This window comes from Mesocricetus auratus, unplaced genomic scaffold, assembly GCF_017639785.1.
Source record: "Mesocricetus auratus isolate SY011 unplaced genomic scaffold, BCM_Maur_2.0 Super-Scaffold_100033, whole genome shotgun sequence".
In the NCBI taxonomy this organism is placed as follows: domain Eukaryota; kingdom Metazoa; phylum Chordata; class Mammalia; order Rodentia; family Cricetidae; genus Mesocricetus; species Mesocricetus auratus.
Window position 1 is genome coordinate 11352470 of NW_024429213.1, and position 24533 is coordinate 11377002.

Sequence of the window (24533 nt, forward strand, 5' to 3'; positions counted from 1 at the left end):
ATCAGAGATAGTAGTAGATAGTTTTTCAGAACATCTAACTCAAATAGTGTTTCACATGTTTTTATTGAGAACTGTTTATTTGTTTTAAATTTTAGGACAGGACCCTGGGAAACACCATCCTGTCCTTACTGAGTAGAAAGGAACACTTCAAGCTTCAGGAGTAACCCCAGCATCCAATCATCTCACTGATATTTGTCTCCTGAGGCAGTTTGTATGCAAACGTGGTTTGAAAATAGTTCCGAAGATAAAAAAAAAAAACAGCAGCAAATGGCTGATGCAAACACATGTTCATTTTTGTTTGCTTGTTTTTCTGAGACAGGGTTTTTCTGTGTAACAGACCTAGCTGTCCTGGAACTCACTCTGTAGACCAGGCTGGCCTCGAACTCACAGAGATCCACCTGCCTCTGCCTCCCAAGTCCTGGGATTAAAGTCGCGTGCCACCATTGTCCGGCCCAAACACATGTTCTTTTCAGTGTACTGAAATGTGAAGAAGGCTGAAGAACAGCCCTGGGGCTTGTCCTTTTCCCATGCATACTTCATCCTTTCAGAATCTGACCTGTGGGTGGCTGTGTTAGTCCACAGGCAGTGGTGCTGTGACCTGTGGGCACTGTGCTAATCTGCAGACAGTGACTCTCTGACCTGTGGGTGACAGTGCTAGTTCACAGGCAATGACACTCTGACCTGTGGGCACTGTGCTAATCTGCAGACAGTGACACTCTGACCTATGGGTGACAGTGCTACTCTGCAGGCAGTGATTCTTGGGCTCAATGGTTACCCTGTGTTTTAGAGTTCAACTCAGTTATTCTCATTCCAGAATTTCTCACATGGGGTCTCACCAGAGGTGTTACAGCCTTAGACCCTCTTGGAAATGTTCTTTCTTTTTTGCTTTGCAGTAGGTTTGTATCTGTCACATTATCAGTCTGAAAGTTCCAGTGACAAAGTCATTTTGGTGTCTGGGCGAAATGGAAGGAAGCACTAAGTTTTTGTACTTCCTCTGAGGGCTGACTGCAGAGAGCAATGGCGAGGAGTTTGGGATGAGGGAAGCACCCTGACCTTGATTTTCAGTGAGAGCAGATGTGATAGCTGGCAGCTCCCATTTTCATACTTCTTTTGGGAAAGACAATGAAACTTCTACTTTTGTCTGCCCCGCAGTCTGAAAAATTAGGTTTAGCTTTAAAACAGGCCATTTGATGTATTAGAGATGCTCAGACTGTGATGAACACACTTAAAGGATGCTTTTATTGTGTTGAAAAAAAACTGCAGATCAGATACAGCTCAGTGGTAGAGCACTTCCTTAGCAGTCGCAAAAGCCCGAGTTTGAGCTCCAGCACAGAAAAAAAAGAAAAGCAAATGACATTTATTGTGAAAACGCTCAGAGACCTGAAAAGCTGGAAGTACATTCACCCTTCACTTTTCTCTGGCCTCCCGTTTTCTCCCTAAAATCACTGTTCTGAGCAGTTTGGTATAAACTTCTACACATTATTTTCTCTGTGTGTGATTATTGTAAAGACACAAGAGGTTATGCAAAAATCCTGAATCACCACATGGAACAACAATGATGGTAAATGCATGCAATCAGCTCATTTGTCAGGAAACAGAGTCCCATGAGATGGCCTTAGATGTGAGTGTGGTTGGAGAGGAGACGTCTCCCAGCTCTCTTCCATGCTCACTAACTCAGATACCATGAATCTTCAGACAGTGCCTTCGTCCATGGCCTTCTTCAAAGCCTGGCTTGCGGCCTCCCTTCCTTTATTCAATTTCCATTGTGTCTCTGGCAATCTGTGTGGACAGTTGAACCTTTGGAGGACCATATGACACAGCACAAATTGCTTTTGTTCTGTCATCTGGTTTTACTTTAAAAGGTAGCCTTCTTCCTTCTGTGTTGAGTGGGAACAGTTAGGTTTCAGAACTTTGGAAATTGTCCTGAGTGGAAACAGGAGCTGGCATTAGTTAAGGGCCCCTGGTTTCTGCTGACATTCTCACTTTTAGGTACCTGTTGTTTTCCTGCTTCTCCTCTGTTTCTAAGATCTAAATAACTGGCAGAGACACACTTGGTCCTTCAAACTATTAAGCAATAGGAGGCTATACTGGAAAAAGTGTTCTTTCCCTTTGGAATAGAGTATTGCCTTCAGCTTTCTTTTTTTTTTAAGACCGAAAATATGGCTGCAATTAAAATTTCACAAGCCACATGCTGTCTTCATTGTCTGTGCTAATTAAAAGCAGAGGGCTTGGAGACTAAGGGTACCATCGAAGCTGCCTACAGTTTTCCTCTGGGGGCTCTTCAGCAGAAGTGCTTAACTAGAGGTTGGAATGTTGTCCTAGATGAAGCAGCTACAGGAGCAAGGCTGACTCTAAGAGTTCAAGCTTCACAAGGACTACTTTCTTATCCTATACTCACTATACTACCCTTTCTTCTTGATGAGATCAAGTTACAATGGACACGTAGGAGCATTCTTGATGGAGAAAAAATTAACATAATCATAGTAGTCGGGTAAAATTCCTCAGGAAGATGGAACTCCAGTCACCCACAGTGGTAACCCTCTTTAGTTGACCAGTAAGCGGTGTCATTTTGGCCTATACTTCCTTCATTTCCTCTCTTTGTCTTCCCATAATTATGCTTTCTGGGTTCCCCCTCCAAAATAAACTATTTGTGCCCTGTTTCAAGGCCTGCTTTGGGAGAAGACAATCATTGGCTGTGCTGGAATTTAATCTAGGGATTTGGTTTCCATGCTGAAGTTATTTCAACTGATAAGTTGATAGCTGCTAAATAAAAAGGTGTGATCAGGGTTTCTGTGATAGAAGCTTGAGGATTGTTTTTCTTATTATTATGCAAGAAACTACCTAAAATTTGGTGGTTTAAATCAGTAACAACCACTTAATTGCTCATGATTTTATGGTTTGGTCAGGGTTCATTGTGGAAGGCTCATTTCTTATTGGCATGATGTTGGTTCTGTGGCTATATCCTGGGCTGCTGGATTCAAGATGGCTCCTCTCACATATTTGGTACTTCATCTGCAATGCCGAAACCACCCGACCTCCACCTCTTTCAGTCTTTCATTGATCAGACTAGTCTCTGTATTTCCCAACTGTCCAGAAAGATAAATGGATATCTTTGTACTCTGCTAACTTCCGATGGAGTAAAAGCGAGGCCTGTTATGTTTCCGCTGTAAGGCACAGGTCATTGGAATTGACATAGCATCACTTTTGTTGAACTTTATTAGTTAAAGAAAATGACAAGACAGGCAAAATTTTAGACTGATGGTAACAGTAGATAGATTCTCACACTTAATAGACTGAAGTAGTAGTCCAAGTGGGAGAAACTGATGGTAGTCAACATTGAAGGAATTCTACTCCAGGACTGGTTTGGGAATGCAAATTTGAGATATGAGTTTAACTTTCTGGGTTGTTTTCTGGGTATATTCTGATTCAGGAATGGGCTCCAAATTAATTGCACAACTGTTGTGGCTTGGACATGAAATGATCCTAAAGGCCATGACTTCAAGTTTGATTCCCGATTCAATGTTCAGAGGTAGGGCTTTTGGGAAGTGACTGAACCATGAAGCCTCTGACATAGTCAGTGGATTAAATCATTGAAAGCTCACAATTTGATGGCATATTGAGAGACAATGGAAATGGAAACTAGATGGGCCTCATTGGAGTAACTGGATCACTGAAAGCATTCTTTTGAATGATATATCTCATTTCTGTATCTTTCCTTTCTTGATCACTGTCTCCTCACCACCATGAACTGAGAAGCTCAAATCTATGATGCTCTCTTGGACATGATGTTCTGCTTTGCCACTAAGTAATACACTAAGTATACATTTGGCTAAATGGCCATAGACTGAAACATCTGAGACCATGATCCAAAATAAATCTTTGTTGTTCATCTCAAGCATTATAAAATGTCACAATGATGAAAAGGGGATAGCACACCAATGGTATTAGACTCATTAGGTAGAACACAGCATGAAGACAAAGAGTGTATTCATGGACACTACATATAATCAAGACAATCAACATCTCTGGAAATATGCGAGATTAATTTCCCAGTGGTTACTTGTATTATCACCACCTGCCTCTCCTTCCCTCAGATTTTTCTCTCTTCCTTCACTACAGCAAAACATGATTAAATGAACACTTGCTAAATATAGAGCATAGACTTAAAAATGAAACTTTTAAGACTTCTTGATGATAACATCAGAGAAATTGTACTAGTGAGTAAGGTGATGGGATTTTAGATATGACATCTAAAATGATCCATAAAAGGTACATGGAATGATGTGCTTCATCCCAATTACAATTGTCTACTCTTTAGAACATGCTAGTAAGGGAATAAAGAGACAAATCACAGAATGGAGAAAATCTTCTGAAATGGTATGTCTTGTTAAAGAGCTTTCACCCTGAATGCACCAAGAAATCTCTAAACTCATTAACAAGAAAATAAGCAACACCAATATAAAGAAGTCAGAATGTTTGAACAGACACAAAAAAGGAAATATGAGAATATGCTGAACATTATCATTCACCTACTAACAACTGGATGAACATGGCTGATAAAACTTCTGCTTTCATCTGCTAAAAACCATCTCTTTTTGGAAACTGACTTTCAATGTATGGTGCAAATATAGGGTGTAGTTATTGCTATCAAGAAGTGTTAAGTTTCATCCCCTATGGATTTCTGTGCATTGCTTGTCAGCTGATAGCCACAGGTGCATCCTGTTCTCTAGTTCTGGCTTACAGCCTGGCCTTGCCCACCTGACATCAATATCTAGCACGAGGAAAACACAAGCACTGCACCTGGAGCTTTTCCACTGTGCTGTAAGTCTGTATATAAGACTGCTCACTCCTTATGGCCCACACACAGACAAACATACAGACACCGCACATACACACACATTCTCCTGGCAATGAAGGCAGCAAACACATTCTCTTAGTACAAACAGCCAGACATCTTGTTGTTCATTTCCTAATATCTCGGACTTGTTCATGGCACGGACACTACAAAAAGCACACATTTCCAATCCCTGTGTAGAGCTGACTAGCTATTTTATGTTTCCCCTTACTAGAATTTATGAGACACACATCCACAAATTGCTAGCCAGGAACTTTAAGTAACCACTGGCCACCAGCAATTTGAAGCAGATCATTTACTGTAAGCTCAAGAGGACGTGGGTGTCTTCCACCATGCTTTTCCAAGTCCGTCTGATTGCTAGGGCTCCCTAAAAACCTCCCTTCATCTACTTCTGTCCTAGTGTACCTAATTTCCTCTCACTTTAAGGAACTTGCATCATTTTGGCCTTATGACATAGGGCTTTAGTGTCCTACTAATACATAAGAGATTTATGTCACATTGAAGTTTTCTCTTTGAATTCACTTCTGAATGTATTATTTTACATTTTTTCTAGAAACAAATGCTAAAATAGATGCTCAGTGCTCAGTAAGAATTCTGATTACCTGAAGAATAAGAAACAACCTTTTTCATCTAGTTTCTAAATTTGGAATAAGAATCCTGGATGGACAGCTGCAATATCCCAAACAATTTTCTATTTTTGTGATTCTCAAAGGCCTTCCTCATGCACTTAACATTCCAGAAATTCCTAAAATGAAAAAAAAAATGAGAACATGCAGAGGTTTTGTTTAGATATGCATGTATTTGTTTATTGTGTATTTATGCATGTATATTGTTCATTTGCAGTAGACATACAATGTAACAGGTCTCATTTCACTATGATATTTCATAATACTTTGTTTTGGTTGGTCTTTCTCCCCTACTTCTCTTGCAGATCCGCCTACACCTACCAGTCTCTTGATTGTACCCTAGTAGTGTCCTATCAACTTTGACGTCTCTTGTCTTGGAGCACCCTCTTGTATCTATCTGACAAAAACCCTCTTCCTCTCCTCTCATGATCCTCTTTCTGGTTTCATGACCTATGCCCAGCCCCCACATACATATATACTTATAAAACTTCATTTAGGATTCACATATAAGAGAGAAAATGTAACTTTCATGTTCCTGAGTCTCGATAATTCTACCTGATATGATACTTTCCACATTCATCCATATTCCTGTGAATTTCATGAATAATGAAAGAAACATAAAATGAGTAAGGACCATATATCAAATGCCGATGCACTTCTAATTCATTGGCTAGCTCATTCCGAGTAAAGAAAAAGCCATCCCTCCTGTAACCTGAGAAAAGGAAATTGAGGAATTGGGAAAATTCAGTAAAAGACTCAGTCAAACCTTTTGTGCCAGTTGATTGCTTTTTTGGTCCCTGTATTGGAATTATCACATATTAGCCAGCTTCTAAATGCACCTGAAGTGCTCTTCTTGTCCATTAAAGAGCCATCTGTGAGTACTATGATGGTTTCCTATTCAGTGAAGCCAGGCCACACCACTTCCTACAGTAGACCATACAGGTCATATGGCAAGTGGTGCTACTTCAAGTGTTTAATTCAACTTTTTGTTCAATCTAAGGGATTTATTTTTAAAATTTTATTTATTTATATACTTTTTAGGTATAAGTGCTCTATCTGCAAGTATACCTGCATGCCAGAAGAGAGCACCAGATCCCATTATAGATGGTTGTGAGCCACCGTGTGGGTGCTGGGAATTGAACTCAGGACCTTTGAAAGAGCAGCCTGTGCTCTTTATTGCTGAGGCATATCACCAGTCCAATCTAAGGTATTTCTAATCTGGAACAAACCAGCCTTTTTACTTTGAAAAAGATTTACTTACTTTTATATCATGTGTATGAGTGTTTTGCCTCCATGTATGTAGGTGCACCACATGCATGCCATACCTATGGGGGCCAGAAGAACCTGCCACAGTCCTGGAATTACAGATGGTTTTTGGTCACCATGTGGGTGCTGAGAAGCAAACTTGAGTCTTCTGCAAGAGGATTAGGAGTTCTCAAACACTAAAGCTCCTCTTCAGCGTCAGCCTCATGTATTTATGTTAAGCAGACAACTATTTGAAAACACCTTCTGCTTAATTCCAATGATAGCTGAGTTTCAGAAAACCAAATTCCTATTACTATTCAGGCTTTATTCAAAACATCAGGAGAAGTCATAGGCTCTAATTTCATGGCTTGCTTTAAACCAACTATGTTGACATGTGCTTCATCATTTGCTCATAAAAACAATTCATGTATGTAAATCACCATAAAAACTTGAATTTGAGAGCATCTGTGATTGTTTCAGTGAGGATGCTAAGATATTTAGTGTTCAGTTTCCAGTTATTGGACTATTTAGGAAGAAGTAGGAGGTCTTGTTGGAGGAGTTATGTCACTGGGGGTGGCCTTTGAGGTTTCAAAAGACCATATCATTCCAAGATACCTCTTTCTTCACCTGCTGCTTGTTGATTAGGATGTAAGTGTCGACTTGCCACCTTGGTTCCCTCCCTTATGACCATGGACTGACCCTCTGAAATGGTAAGCAAGCTCCCAATTAAGTGCTTTCTTCTAAATATTGCCTTGGTCATGGTGTCTCTTCACAGCAGTCGAACAGTAACTAAGACAGCATTTAGCCTCATATCTAAGAACTTTTCTTATCTCTCTCCTAATCTGTTTCCTATTTACACTCTTGATATGAAATCTTTACCTTTGTTACAATGCCTGTATCTTAACTGTAAAGACATTCAATAGGATGTACCAATTCCATATGCACACTAAACTTTCTGAAAGCTGGTGAGGGTGGCCAGTCATATAGCAAGGTCATAGGTAGAGCCATAAGAGCTCTTAGTGTCCCATTCTACTGATTTTTTTCAATTCACACCCAAGGAACATTATTTATTTATTTTTTTCCCTTTTTTCTTTTTTTAATTAAATGTTTCATTTATTTTACATACCAACCACAGTTTCTCCTCTCTTCTCTCTTCCTATTCCCTTCCCCAACCTCATGTCTATCCCCTGCATCCACTCTTCCTCCATTCAGAAAGTGGCAGGCCCCCCATGGGAGTCAACAAAGCATGTCATACCATATCATGTTGAGGCAGGACCAAGCTCGTCCCCCTGTACTCTACTGATTTTTATAGACAACCTGTGTGGCATTCTCAGAATCTTACTTCAGGGGATAACACTGTGAGGTATTGTTTTCTTTTTCATTTTTTGTATGTATAGTGCTTGAGTGTGTATATATGCACATATATTGTGCATATGTTGTTTTCTGCTTTATCCATTGATGCAGGCTATCAGTTGAACCGAGAGCTTGCAGATAGGCTTAGTCTAGCAATCCTCCTTGCTCCCTGTCTCTGCCTTCCAAATGCTGGAATTACAGGAAGTTCACCACACTTACCTGCCATTTACCTGAGTAAACTTTATGCTTCCTGCTTATACTGCAAGCCCTATAACTGCTGAGCCATTTCTCAACTGCTCACCGAGTTTTTGATTCACTCATAATTTTTTAAATACCTCAGAATTCTATGCAAGGAAACCAAATTGCTATGGTAGAACTTAGGGTGGTGGTGGGATCTGTTCATATTCTATTTATTGATTTGAGTGATGTTGCATGGATATGTCTAGGTTGTAGAAATTCGTTTATTGACTTGTGTGTTTGTAAAAGAAAATGTAATGTTTAGAGCTATGGGCCTGCTTCAGTTGTAGAGTTCTTGTTTAGTGTTATGGTGTTATGACATTTGAATGTAAAATCTCCCTTCTATACTTATGCCTGAGCTCTTGCTCCTTGGATGATGGTATGGCTTCAGGAGGTCATGGAAACTTTACAAGTAAGGTGGAAGTGGAACAAAAGTGGTAGACTTTTGGTAATTCTAGCCTAGCCCTGCTTCCAGTCTTATCTCTGCTCCCTGATCAGCCATAATATGAGAAGCAGCAGTCACCGGCCCCCAGCACTGTGCAGCCACTGCCACCAAAGTCACCTTTACTGTCATAATGACTTGGTTTTGGTGGAACTGGGAGGCAAAACATACCTCTCTTTCTTAAGTCATCTGTTAAGTGTTCTATCACAGCAAAGAGAAAAGTAACTAACATACCTGAATTTCTCAAAGCCCTGGATTCCTCCTATGGCACCATAAAAAGTTGTTAAACGTGTGTCAACTGGGCGGGGCATGGGAGTCATATCCATAATACCAGCACTCTGGAGACTGAGGCAGGAGGATTGTAGGGTTGAGGCTGGCCTTTATATAGTGAGTTCCAAGCCAATCCAAGCTATAGAGAAAGACTCTGCAGGGGACCGGGAGGGGAAAAATGCATGCAGTATAGGGAACCACTTCAGTAGAGGATGTGTTAGAGAAAGATGGGAAGACCAGTGGATTATGACCCTGACCCATGATTCTTACTTGAACTTCATGGAAATATTTACTAATGCCCTGTGTTGTGTAACAAGTCATTTCTCCTTCATCAAGGATTCACTTTCCTTCCACAGTGCTTTTTAATTCTTCTCTCCAGAGCATGATTTGCTCCTGGCACTGACATGATGTTTGTGCCATGAGTAGTACAGGATCTTACTTGAGAGGAGGCATCTGTCACAAAGCAGAGGCACAGTGTTAATCAAGTGGTGATCTTGGCCACCACCCCCAGGATGCTCACTTATTTAATATTCACTATCCGCGCTTCCACAAGCCAGGGCACATCTGTCTCTCTCTTTCCTGCAAGCCTGTACTCAAGGTTCCCAGCAACATGTGCAATGAAGAGCTTGAAGCTAATTTTCTAAATGACAACTCCCAACCCTCTTGTTTTTCTCTGTCTCTCTCCTTTTTAAACATTAATTCCATGACACATAAAATTAGTATCCTCCCTGGATTACCTCTCCTCTCTCCCTGTCTCCACAGCACACAAGGGACAGGAGCCTGTTTATTATCACCAGCAGACTGAAGGCCATACATCTGTTTCTTTCCTCCTTGGGGCTGAAGAAATTATCCTTCATGGGTGTCTTTAACTTCACTTAACTTTTTCTCTCATATTTTAGAGTCTTCTTTATTTCTTTATCTTTCTGCTCACCACTTCCTCCAAAACCCTTGATTCTCTGTAACATGCAGGTCGATCTGGCATCTGTATGAGAAACATGGACACTAGAATTTCATAGAATCAATCTTGGAGTTAAGAGTTCCTTCTCATCCCCAGTGTGGCAACCTTTCTTCTCTCAGCCTCAGGGAACGCTTTCTGGTACACTAAGCTTTGATGGCAGCTCGTAGCTTGTGGCTTCACTTTGGGATGAAACTAATTCAGCAAAATTCTAGTCACCATCCTTGTTCCTCCCTTTTAGGGATGTACAAAAGTAAGTTCCTTTTGCTCTCATGTTATTCATATGATAAAAAATAAAACTCATGGAGCAACAGGGAAACAATCACACCCCTCTTCTCCACTTTCTCTGATTGAAAAGGCATCTCTTTGGGCCTCCTTTTACTGCTTCTGTGTGTCCCTCTATCTTCCTATGAGTCCACCAGAAAACTTTGTGATCCACTCTCCAAACCAAGGTCAGGACTCCATTGGTAATATCAGGGCAACAACACAAACAAATCTCCCATGACACAATGGCCATTAAGTGATCAGAACATGGTGAATATATTTCTATTAGCTCTGATTTTTTACAGGGTATACATCTAACGGTTTTTCCCAGCATTTAATAAATGATTTATTTTTATATACTTGTTATAAATCTAGTTCATATTTTTTTGAACATTTGCTTCCCTTTATTTGTGTTTTGAGCCAAACTCTTAGTATGCAGTCCAGGCTATTCCCAAACTCCTAAACAATCTTTCTACTTCAGCCTTCCAAATAATTGAGGAGATAAATGCTTCCTGTGAAGCCTGGTACCTTTGTTTTGCTGTTTGTTCTTTACAGCATCTTTCATGATGTCTGTGCCCTAAGGTGTGGCTCACTGAACTTACTCTCACAGTCTCACATGGTTGATTCTGTTTTGGAAAAGTCAGACGTTTGTAGTTTAGCCTCTGTCATCTTGCAGATCATTGTTGCTTTGCTTTCTGCTTTTTCTTTCCAGAAGCTGCTATACCTTCATCATGTGGGTAGCTGGATAGCTAGTTGCTCTCTCCAAAGTCTAAGAAGGTAAATCTCCCTGCATTAAGCTGCGTGTACAGGTTAACATGAAAAGAAAGATACAGGGTTTCAGGCTTATATTTCTACTAAACTCCTTCCCATGTGTTTAAGAAGAAGTGCCAGCATTGATGATCTGTTTGTGTTTCAGTTTTGAGGATCTGTAGCCATCATTGACAATGCCCTGCACTGTCTTCCCTCAGCGGTGGGCAGTTCCCACGCATGCTTATGGTTTGCCACTCAGATGTTTTCAAATCTCAGAGGCTTTCTCTCCAGGCTTTGCTCGGTTCTCTGAGATCTTGATCAGCAGGAAGTTATGGATGAATTGGAGATTAGTACAACTGGATCAAGTAGGGGTGGGAGTCGGTAGACAGACATCTCAACTCCCCTGGGTTGTGTCTCCTGCATTTCTTCAGTGGAGATGAGTCCAGGTTACCTCTAGAAGTATCATGCTCAGGAGACAACTTTCATGAGATTACCCCATTTTCTTTTATCATGTTCCCTACTTTATCACTCTGCTTCCAAGAGTCACCTTCCAAATGGACTACCAGTATTGAATTTCTTGTCTCAGGTAGAGCCTAATTTGGGAGAAACAAAACCCAAGAAGGTATCCACTCAAGTTTTCTTAACGTCTACAATTTTACTTTCCCTTTTCTAGTTCTTATTTTTTCATTCATAGAACTACACAGAGATCTACAGAATACCTCCTGAGAGCATAGGACCCATTCATGGGTTGTTAATTTTGTTCAGGGAGTATTAATCAGTGCTTTTCCAAGATTAAATGGATTTCAGTATAAAAAGGCATCATACTTCATGTGCTGTTCTGTAAAACTTAGATTTCAGTTGTATAAGTCTATATGTGGTTTGGGTCACAAGATGAAACATTTCTCACTCTGATTTACAATAAAAAGATACAAATAAATATTGTTCTCTGCTAACATCATTCACCAATTGGTATTTCCTTAAAAGATTAATATAGATTTACACATGATGCATTTACTGTATCAAACCTGGCATTCTTTTGAGTAAATCAGAGAATAAATGACTTCTTTGTGATTTGTTCTTTTTTATTTTTATTTCTGTTGTTTTTGAGATTATAATAAAATTACTGGATTTCTTCTTTCTCCTTTTCCCCTCTAAACCCTCCAATATATCCTTCTTTACTCTCTTTCAAATTCATTGTGTCTTTTCTCATTATTTGTTGTTACATTCACATATGTATGCTTATATTCCTAAATACATTAATTTAACCTTCTCAATCTGTATAATGCTACTTATATGTATGTATGTATATTATTCATGTTCCTTTTAAACCCATACAAGTTCAAAGTGATCACCATTCTAAAATTATCTTTCTATTTGGGGTGCAATAACATATTTTCAGGGTAAATCTAATGGTTGAACCAAAATTTTTATGTGTGTATTTCCCACACCCCATGTTTTAAGAGCTTTGAGAAGTGCCCACTCCTTTGAAATCAAAAAAGTAAAGGGAGGGATTTCACTGTTCATTCTCTGTACTTTCAGGCCTACAGATGTAGTTTCCCTGGAACTAGAAATTTGAGTTCAAGAAAACCAGTCTGTGGTCTAAGTGCTATTGAGTTCTTCTTAAGTGGTGTCTTTTTCTAGCACAAAAGTTAAATGAGAAAGTTGGGGGGCATCTTGAGAAAGGAATTCTGATTGTCCCAGAAGAAAACTGTTGCTAACAGCTTGTGAGTTGACTGTATTGGTTGTATTTCCAAGTTGGGTTTGCACCAGGACAGTCTCCATCCTTGATGTTCGTGCCTGGATCAGATGATCCGCAAAAGCATTTCCAGAGCTAAGACTCTAAGCTTATTGGCAAACATGACTTCTTCTTTGAATCCCAAATGCTTCTTCTTAAGTACTTCTAGGAGAAACAAATTTTGATAATTGCAAACAAATGATAAACAAAACTAACAAGCAAGCTCTTTGAATCAAAGCTATTTAAATGGATATGGTCTAATTTGTTAAATTAGACATCAAGCAGAACAGAAGAATATTTATATAATATGTCCCTATTTTGTTTGTGGCACTGGGGATTGGATAAAGGGCCTCACATGTGCTAGGCAGTTATACTACCATTGACTGACCTATGGTCCATCTATAAATTATTTATATAATATGAATAAGGTAAAATGCAGCAAGTACTGCTATGCTTATTGATTAATTTAATAAGGACATAGTCTCCCAAAGAACATAAAGTATGACTTTGTAGTTTTTTCTTGTCCTGGCTAGATGGTATGCTTTCTCAGGTGTAACCAATATCCTAAATTCTACAGTTACCATGTTTTAATTTTCTTTATATTATTATTACTGAATATGTTTATATTTCAAATGATATGATTGAAAACATGTATTAGTATAACTGGATTCATACTGACTGCATTTTTCCTACAGTTTACTTTTATTTTCATTTACTATCATATTCTTGGAATTTACTCATCTTGTTGCATGAGGTTGTGACTTAGACAAAGAACACTCATCTTACTTGGGGAAATCTCATTGTGTAAATATGTCACAGTTCATCTATGTTACTCCCCATGGTTTTATGAACTTTTAAACAGTGATGTTAGTAAGAATACAAAATTAGTTCCTTGGTAAAAATGCACAGGATTTTTCCGGAATTCATTTTTCCAGGAGTAGATCTCCTGGACCATAGTCATGCAATCTTTGATTTCAGCTAGTAATATCAAGTTGTTTGCTAAGATATTATATCAACGTGAATTTGTGCTACCAGTGTGTGCTTCCAATGCTTGACACCCTTTGTCAATACTTGGCAAGATATTTACTGCATTTTTTGAGCCAACAAATGTGAAATAACTTTGGCATCTGGGGGAGTCCAGAGAAGGTGGGCTATCTTCTCTTTTTTTTCTTTTTTCTTTTGGTTTTTCGAGACAGGGTTTCTCTGTGGCTTTGGAGGCTGTCCTGGAACTCACTTGGTAGTCCAGGCTGGTCTCGAACTCACAGAGATCCGCCTGCCTCTGCCTCCCGAGTGCTGGGATTAAAGGCGTGTGCCACCAACGCCCGGCAATGGGCTATCTTCTCTAGTATACTGACTTGAATGGTCTCTTGAGTTGGTCTTCCATAATCCAGGGCTCACCAGTACACAGAAACCAAACTCTGTCTTGGTAGTGGTTGTCAGAGTAGAAGAGGAGCCTCAGTATCTGGCTAGCTTGGCCAGATGCCTGATGCTTTAGAAGTTTTGGTCCCTGCTTGTCCTCTGCATTTTTGCAAGCTCAAAGTAAAATTTGAAAGACCTTTGTATTTTTTTCATCCAGGATTTTTAGCAGCTTTTCCTATGAGCACGGGTCAAGTGGGTCATTACATTACCTGAAATAAACTTCTAACGTCTTGATTTTGAAATTGATTTCTTTTTAGCTTTTAGTTTCTTTTCATTGTATTTCATGGAATTGGGTGAAAGTAATCTAGTAGTTTGGTGTGTTGAAGGACACATTACCTCCTGTAATTGTCTTCCTGTAATTCACAAGCTAGAAATTTTTCAGTGGAGATGGCTAACCAACCATTTCATCAAGAATTCATAATGAAATTGTTATTTTGGTAATATTTGGAAATTGTGTATATGATCATCAAGAGAAGATAAAGGTCTGGCTATTACAGTACCCATTTACTGCCTGATTTAATTTCTTCCTTAGAGTTCCTTGCTCAGTATGTCATTGAAATGAAAGTGCTTCTAGGAAACATCAGTATTCTTGGTCCCTTGGGAAAGCACACTAGATGTCCATCATACCTAGAAACAAGAGGTCCCAGGCACTGTGTGGTGTGTCTCTACCTCCCTTCACAGATGTTGTAACAGAGTCTACAGATTATCACTTTGGAAACCAGAATCATCATCAGTTAAGTTCTACATTGTTTTTTTTAATTTCCACCAGAGTTTGAGTCTCAGTGACCATCATAAATAGTAGCAGACAATATATGACTGTCAGTTTGAGAACATTGAATGAAAAATGGATGCTTTTAAACAAGAGAAATTTTCCAGAAACGAAACCATGTACCTCTCACTTCAGGCAGAGCTGTCTTAAAAGGTGTTCATGAAAGGTTTCAAGTGAAATCCAAGTCACAGTCCAGAAAATATTCCAGAAGAAAAAAATCTTAGATGTTCTTTAGCTAAGGAGGCTGTAACCTGTCACTTAAAGGCATTTCATAATGTTCATTTCAGGGATTTGGAGGAAGCATCTTTCCACACAGTCTCTTCTCTTTCTCTGTACCATTTAATCTATGGCATTAAAATATCATTCTGCAACTGGCAATTAAGGGCTGCTGCCTACCACTCTAGGCACACAGTGCAGTGCTTTTACTTTACTTTCTTAGTACCTTTCGTCTCTTCAATCCAGTTATTCTCAGTCTTGCCATCATCTGCCAGAATTTTGTAAATTATAGCACTGATTGACTGCCAAGAACTATGTACCCATTGCAGCTTTATTTGGGCAGTGTTTTCGAGCCTTAAATACAGTATCTGTTTCTGTAAGTACACCCTTCATGAGGGGGATGAGTGTCTCTTTTTTTTGATACTGGGCAAACGGCTTGAGCAAATGAGTAGTGTGTTCACTAACGTCTTTTCAAAGGGTTCTTGTGGAGAGGGGTGCTTCACTGTAAGACAAAGCAACCTCCTGTCATATTCCCTGAAGGGGTGGATGCTTACCTGCAGAGACAAACCTATACACTTCTGAAACAATTTCTGAAAAACTTAAACAACACAGACTCAGTACCGATGCAAAACTGTAAACAGAGAATCTCAAGGGAATGGCACCTCAAAAGAATTGAGTTTACAGAATGGTTAGAGCATAGGGCATGGAAGGCCACACTTGTAATTCCAGCATTTGGAAGTCTGTGGTGGGGGAATCAAGAATTTGAGGCCAGACTTGGCTACATAGTAAGTTTAAAAATGCTTGAGCATTTAGGGCATCGCTGCCTCAAAAATTAATAAGGATTATTGGAAATCTCAAACTAGAAAAAGTAGGTTTTGAAATATCCTTTGAAATAGAGAAGGTAGGCTGGAGAAATGGCTCAGTGTTAAGAAACCTTGTGGCTCTTGCAGAGGACCCAGCTGATTCTCACACCCACATGGTGGTTCACAACTGTTCATAACTCTTTTCTGACCTCTCTGTGCACCAGGCATTCATATTGTTCATATAAACACTCATACACATAAAATAAATGAAAAGAAACTAAGGGTAGGGACCTGACTTTCATGTGGCCCATTCAAAACGACAAAGACAGAAGCCCAGGCACTCCCTTGATGTTTGATAGGACTGGCTAATGATGAATCCACTGACATTTGAAGAAATATCGTAAATTGAAAAAATTAAGTTCATGTAATTTATGCTGAGATCTTTCTCTGAGCTGAGAATACAGTGATGAACAAGGTAGCTAAGAGTCACTGCCTCTCCCAGGATGGCATCCGAGTCATTGAATGACACCTACCGAGAGAACGAGCTTTCACTGAGTTCTTGGAGGCAATATATGAAAGAACATTTCATTTATATGAAAGAACATCGTGGCTTTGGAAATTGCACACCATGCTAGTTGTTTATTGCTTGTTGGGGGAGGAGAGCTCAAGTTGATTCATTTGACTGCGTTTTTCCCAACTGCAAAGACAGGATGAGAGTGTTCCGAGGGAACACAATTTGAAATTCACACAAAACCCATCTACATATCCCTGCATCCCATTTTTAAAAGAAGGAAATTGAAGCTCGTAAACAGAAAGTTCCTTCAGTCTAGGCATACATTTAGTTAGGAATAGTAACTACATACGTGTCTGTCAACATTGTTTCCTACTAGAGAGGTTGCCCAAGAATAGACAAGAAAGTATAGTGTCAGCTTTATGTTGTATGGGGCATACCATCTAGGTCCTGAATCAATCAGGTGGAAGCGAAGGCATCCCCAGCCAACATCCGGAAGCCCCTCTGACATCTTTAGAGTCTTCCATTCTGAACAGCAACAAAGCCAAAGAATTGCCTAGACAAATCTGTAGATCTCAAGAGTTTTGAAATCACCATCTTGGTAGCTCATTTCCCTAAGACACACAGGAAGGAGTAAACTGCTATTGTGACTTCTTGGCAGGGTGAATACGTTATTACCGGTTCAATTGAGAAAAATTTTGAGTGTGAAATCAAGCGGTCTTAGTCATAATGTTGAAGGAGAACCACATGGGCTGGTGGAGAAAATTTCACAATATATCCACTGATAAAGAAACAGTTTACCAGGAAAACAGGGGGGTCTAGGATACTTTATTAAACATAGAAATCACTTACAGGGGAAGCTGGGAAGTGCTCTGCTCTCCGAAGCACGGCCAGCATCCAAGAGAGTGCTTTTACTTTCTTTCTTGCCTTATATCTCTCGCCTTTCCCACATGCCTCGGGTACATGAGCTCTCCCCTACATATCCACCTTAAATGGATACATTTATATGAATCTATAACTTGGTAAACATGGAAAAGATAATGTACCTAAAGTACCTAAGGACTGTGATCTGCAGAGAGCTATATAAATCAACCTCAAATGCACAGATCAGTGATTTTCCTTGTTTCTATTATGTACTCTGACAATTTCAATTCTACTGTTTTCTCTCCAAAACTACTACTTTTGAGTCACTAAACAGTCGTGCATACTACTGTGGCTGATGCTGTTGCAGGAGAGGAGCCTGGGGTGGTAACAGAAGATAGAAGGGAGCATATGAACTTGTTCCACTGGAATACTCTAGTAATTCTTCTCCCCTCAATGGAAAAACTGTCAGTAAGCATTTTCTTCACCTGTTTCTTGTGTTTAGCGAAGGGGGTCTCTGGATGCTTTTGTTTCATGTATAACAAGGATCTTCCCCCATGTGCCATTCCTCTGCATCCTTACCTTCAGGGTTTTGTCTGTTAGTCTGTCATGTGATTATGAATCATGATGATTCTCCTTGGTTTGCTAAACAAACCAAGGAGAAAATAGCTTCTTTGATTTTTCCGTAGTATTTTAAGGACATATTGCTCAATGAAATATTGTTGGAGTAGTTGAAATTTAGACAGATGCTATCTTTACTTGATTTTTCAGATGAAAATGGTACAAAATGCTGTTTTTTAGAGGGTTTGCAGGTTTACCTTTAATCCCCTTAAAGGAACTTTTGTATGACAAAAGGTACACTTTGTTACCTTATTATTTTTAACAAAGAATTCTACATCCTCATCCTTGGCTTCATCTTTAGATAATGTTTCCTTGGCAGTGCCCTGTATTTGAGCTTCGTTCAGAAGCCAATGAAATACGTTTTCCCCTGCTCAGCAGAGAGCATGGTCTCAGGTGTTGCCTGAATCTTCGAATTGTACAGACTCTTTCTATATTGTTTTTACATGTACACCCATGCCTGTAATAATTTCCAATTTATGAATTATGCAAATCATCAATTTTGGAATAAAATAATCATAACTATACTATAGTAAGTTATACAATAATCACAACTCTATTATAGTAAATTGTGAAAATGTGGTTTCTCTTAAACATATAATTAATACTCTGCTCATGTGCCTAGTGGTGCTCTGAAGCAAGTCAATGCCTACAAGATGAGATGAAGTGAGCTGAATGACTAAGCTCTCACTAATGCACTGCTTGTAGCCTCTGCATTTGGAGGTAGTACAGCCTTCATGATTTCCTGGATAAAAGATCTGTTGCTGTTATAGAGCACAGCGGCCTCAGCAGACAAGATTTGCCTTTCTTTCTTGGAAACTTTAACTTTTTAAACTAAAAGCAAAACCTTACTGCTTCTTTCTGTTATATTCAAGTTGCCAGCCCCTGTGTTTCAAAGCCATTATTAAGTAAAATAAGGCCACATGAACACAATAACAATTGGTCTTAAAGCAAATAGCTCCAGAATGATGAACAAACAGGCAAACATTATAAGCAATATGCATACTCTGGATAAAGATGATTCTGGTTCTAGGTCAGACTATGTGATTTTTGTTGTGCCGTTTAGGATGGTATGCAGTGTATAGCCTTGGGCTAAACACTCTAGGAATTTTCCATATAATATTATTGTGTCTTAGTTGGGCATGGCTGACAAACTGCAAGAAGTAAAATATTCACTTCCTTGGTCATAATGATCACATTCAAAGTGACCAGATTCTACATGTGGTTACTGCTTACTCCATTGGGAACTGCAGACACAGACCATTCCCATCATTGTAGAATGTGTTACTGGACATCACTTGTATGGCCAAAATCAATCTGACCTAATGTAAATAAATATTTCTTTTGCTGTTTTTTTTTTGTTTATTTGTTTGGTTCTTGACACGTAGTCTCAATGTGTTGTCCAGGCTGGCCTTGAATTTATGGCAGCTGTCTTGTCTCAGCCTCCCAGATACTTGAATTGGAGAGGTCACAATGTTCAGTTTCTTCTTGCTTTAAACATATTTTCTTGCTTATCCCACACTAAAAGACTCCAGAATTAGAATTCTTTAGAAAATATGTTAGCATGTGTCATAGTAAAGAATGCTATAAAAGCATGACTCTTAATTTTTTATGTCACAGATCCTTATTATACTCTATTTAATGCTATCATCTTTTCTTCCAGGAAAATGAGTTCATATAGTAAAAGTGTGTTCAGGTTGATTCTGTAGTAGTTGATGGTACTGCAGTGACGCACCCCCAGCCCACAGTGAATTCTATCTTCTTTCTCGGTGAATTCAGTATAATTTTAAGTATAAAAGATTAAGAATGCAGAATGAAGCACAAAAGTACTAAAAAGTAAGTCCAATCCTTTTGATTGATGACATAACACAGAACTAATACATCTGCCAATTTGGATTATGCATCATATTGAATGAATATATCCTTTTAGTCAGCTGGGTAGATTTTCCAACAGTCTCAAACCTTCCTCCAACTCCCCCACTGAATGGTAAGAAAACGTGTGGAGGAAAGAAACACCGTAGCCATCTTTCAAACTCTAGATGCCTCATGGAGTGTCAATGCAAACACTGCATATTACTTCGAGGCCTCCATGGTTTTATCTATGCAGATATTCCAAGGGATAGGGAGAGAGCCCAGGAAGACCCCTCCTTGAACTGTAGTGAAGTTGTGAGCAGTTATTTTGAAAAGGCCTTTGGAATTAGAAGTTTCTGCAAGGAGAGCAGAATTACAAAGGGAATTGGTTTTAGATGTAACTAAGGGAAAAATCATCCATGGCATTAGATTTCTGATTTCTGAGCCAACTTGCCTTTGTGTGGAAGAAGCATTGGAGCAGGCTTTCCAGAGTGGTAATCAGAACCATCTGCAGGCTGAGATTATTACCTCCATTAAACCTCAATTAAGAGACATCTAGTTCCGCACTGCCCTGGGACGGGTCCATACGGCGTTGTTCTTGATTCCCGTCATAACTTAAAAGGGAACTTACACAATGTCCGGAGCCCTTGACGTCCTGCAGATGAAGGAGGAAGATGTCCTCAAGTTCCTTGCTGCAGGAACCCACTTAGGTGGCACCAACCTTGACTTTCACATGGAGCAGTACATCTACAAAAGGAAAAGTGATGGTATCTACATCATAAATCTGAAGAGGATGTGGGAGAAGCTGTTGCTGGCAGCCCGGGCCATCGTTGCCATTGAGAACCCCGCTGATGTCAGTGTCATCTCCTCCAGGAACACTGGGCAGCGAGCTGTGCTGAAGTTTGCCACGGCCACCGGGGCCACTCCAATTGCTGGCCATTTCACTCCTGGCACCTTCACCAACCAGATCCAAGCAGCCTTCCGGGAGCCACGGCTTCTGGTGGTCACTGACCCCAGGGCTGACCACCAGCCCCTCACCGAGGCGTCTTAAGTCAACCTGCCCACCATTGCTCTGTGTAACACAGACTCTCGTCTGCGCTACATGGACATTGCTATCCCATGCAATAACAAGGGAGCTCACTCAGTGGGTCTGATGTGGTGGATGCTGGCCCTGGAAGTACTCTGCATGCGTGGCACTATCTCCCGAGAGCAACCATGGGAGGTCATGCCTGACCTTTACTTCTACAGAGACCCAGGGCCGGGGGAGATTGAGAAGGAGGAGCAGGCTGCTGCCGAGAAGGTTGTGACCAAGGAAGAATTTCAGGGCGATTGGACGGCGCCAGCGCCCGAGTTCACTGCTGCTCAGAGGTGGCCGACTGGTCTGAAGGTGTGCAGGTGCCCTCTGTACCCATCCAGCAGTTTCCTACTGAAAACTGGAGTGACCAGCCAGCCACTGAGGACTGGTCAGCAGCTCCCACAGCGCAGGCCACTGAGTGGGTTGGAGCCACTACTGAGTGGTCTTTAGCGGCTCTGCAGACACCTGAGCAAAGGGAAAAAAGAAGGAAAATAAAGTTTCTACAAGCTGAAAAAAAAAAAGAGACGTCTAAAGGGATCACCTTTTATACAGAGACCCAATGGGAAAAGCCCATTCCGTTCTATCCCCTGTCTGCTTTTATTCCCTCCTTTCTTTCTTTTTTGTCTCCCTCTCTCCCTCCTTCCCTCTTTTTATTTCTTTCTTTCATTTTCAGTTTTTCGAGACAGGGTTTCTCTATGTAACAGTCCTAGATGTCCTGGAACTCACTCTGTAGACCAGGCTGGCTTCGAACTCACATAGATCTGCCTGCTTTTGCCTCCCAAGTTCTGAGACTAAAGGCCTGAATCACCACCTGGCTGTTTTCTTCCATTCTTATCTTGTGGAAAATCGCTAAAGTGTATGGTTCTGTTTTGCTTCAGTAAGCCAGACTTCCTGAACACATTGAGTTTGTCTTTTACTTTATTGTCTCCCTTGGGATCTCTGTTTTGTACACTGTTCACCAGGTGTTTTATAGGCGTTGGTCTATATATTCAGGTTGAACAGAAACAGGAAATGTTTTTAGAGTAACAACTAATACCCGTTTATTTTCTTTGAACATTGTTTTTGAAAAATTAACAATAGATAGGAAGTATCTATTACTATTATATCAATTTGGATGTATTCAACTGCAAGAAACAAACAGTACTACACACAGTGACTTACAATGAAAGGACATTTATTGTTGAAAACTAAGCACAGAGGTCACTGATATCTAAAGAATATTTAGTAGCCAAATAAGATCACCAAAGACCCCAGGGTTATTTGTTTATTCACCCATTTAGTAGCCAAATAAGATCACCAAAGACCCCAGGGTTATTTGTTTATTCACCCATTCTTCCATCCTCAGCTGACATCTGCAATCCTAAGACTTTGTGTCTCATGCTAACAAAATGGCGGCTGCAGTCTCAACCATTATCCATATACAATACCCTCCAAAGCAGGAAGGGGGGAAATAGGGAGGAGAATCTTATCCTTTAGAATGTGTGTGTTTTTTCTCTTGGGGTAGGTGTATGTCTTTGCAGTTCAATCCTCCACAAATGGGACTATTTTCATTGCCCTTCTGAAAGTGTGTCTTTTCTCTTGGGGAACATCTTTACAGTATGGTCCTCCACAAACAGAATTATTTTCATTTGCCTAATGCTAGTTCCATGCTGACTGTTGAAGCAATTATTGGAAAGGGCAAAGCATTTTAACATGGAGTCATGACTTCTTCCTTGAGGAAAGGCAGCTTCGAGATAAGACAATCTCTGATCTTTTGTTAAGAAGAAATGACTATCCATGTCTGGCAGAAGCAAAGGGATTTTTTAAAGTTTAAGGTCTGTGCAGACTACAGAACAAGTTCAAGGTTAACTTAGGTAATTTAGCAAGACCCTGTCTCAAAAAGAAACATTGAAGAAACAGCTCACTAATAGAATCCTTCCCTAGCCTATACAAGGTCCTAGGTTGAAACTCCAGTATTAAAATGAATAAATGAATCAACTAGGAAGCAAGAGGTCTTGGATTTTGTCCTCAGAGCTGCACAAAAAAGAAAAGTGAAAAGAAGGAATGGGATCATGACTATTGAACATTGAACTGGCAGATTCTGCCATACATAAATCCTTTATCTTGCTCTTCTTCTCTTGTTCCTTGCTTGCATACTTGGCTTGGTACTTCTCAAGAGACCACTTGCCTGTCCATAGTCCCAAAGCCTATCACTCTGTGTGTGAAAATGCAGAAGCAGAAGGTAGTAAGGCTTAAGGAAAATAGCATTATGGGTTTGGAGGTCAGACAAACTAGATTTGAGTCTCCAATTTACCATTCATTAGCTGTGAAGCCTTGGACAGGTGGTCTAAGCAGTACCTGTCATAGGCTCACACTGTGTGTTATTTCTCTTCCCAAGACAATTCACTTGGTCAGAAAACATCTTGCCATTTAGTGAAAAGATAAACTAGTTAGGAAGTAGAAGAAAAGTTCAACTGTAGCAGCTTTTAAAATCCTCACTCAAGATTTTGTGGGTGGTCTGGGGGCAGGTGGGTATGGGAATAGGAGGGATCAGTTGTGGGTGGAGGATGGAGGGAGAGAGTGCTGGGAGAGACTGCTGGAATTGGGGGCTGGTGATGTAGAAATCTAGTGTGGTGGTAACGCCTTGGAATCTTTGAGAGTAACCCTATAAGACTCCTACTAGTGGGGGATAGAGAACATATACTGGCTATCCTCTATAACCAGGCAAGGTTCCCAGCAGTGGAACTGGGACATCAACCAAGCCACAAAACCTTCGACCTACAATCTATCCTGCCTCCATGATGTAGTAGGGTAATGGAGACACAGAGTTTGTAGAAGTGGCCAACCAATTACTGGTCCAACTTGAGGTACATGCAACAAGAGGGGCTGACTGGAAGACCAGGAACCAGAGGCTGGATAGCTCAGAAACCTAGGATAGAACCAAACACAACTGGCAAGAAAAATGTCAATGAAATGATTCTTGATGATATTCTGCTATACTCATAAATCATTGCCTAGCTCAAGGGGCATCAGAAAGGCTTCGTCCAGCAACTGGTGGAAGCAGATGCAGAAACCCGCTCCCAAACATTAGGCATAGCTCAGGGAACCACACGAAAGAGAGGTAGGAAGGATTGGAGGAGCCAGAGAGGTCAAGGACACCAGGAGAACACAGCACACAGAATCAACTAAGCAGGGCTTATAGGGGCTCACAGAGACCAAAGCTGCAACCATAGAGCCTGCTGGCTGTCTGCTAGGTCCTCTGCATATATATTATGATTCTTTAGCTTGGGAAATTTTGTTGGATTCATAACAATGGGAGTGAGGATGTTTCTGATTGTTTTGCCTGCTCATGGGACCTATGTCCTCCTACTGGGTTGCCTTGTCCAGCCTTGATTTGAAGGTTTGTACCTAGTCTTGTTGCATTTTATGCAGAGTTTGGTTGCTATTACTGGGAGGAAGGGAAACAGAGGAGTGTATCTGAGGGAGAGAGAAGTTGGAGGGGAACTAGAGGGAGTAGAGGAAGGGGAAACTGTAGTCAGAATGAAATGTAAGAGAGAAGAATTAAAAAATAAAACAAAATAAAATCCTCATTCAGCCTACCCAAATGAAAGCACCCTATTACATTGTCAAAAGATTTGTAGGTGGTAGCAGTTATTAAGAGAAAGCTGCTCAATTCTCTCACTGTGACAAAATACTTGA

At 40.2% G+C, this 24533-nt stretch overlaps 1 protein-coding gene and 1 pseudogene across 2 annotated transcripts in view; both read left to right on the top strand.

Moving 5' to 3' along the window:
• Srpx (sushi repeat containing protein X-linked) overlaps positions 1 to 24533 on the top strand; it is a 70198-nt gene that overhangs the window by 14811 nt on the left and 30854 nt on the right. The window lies entirely within an intron of this gene.
• Positions 20336 to 23925, top strand: LOC121135251 (annotated as a pseudogene).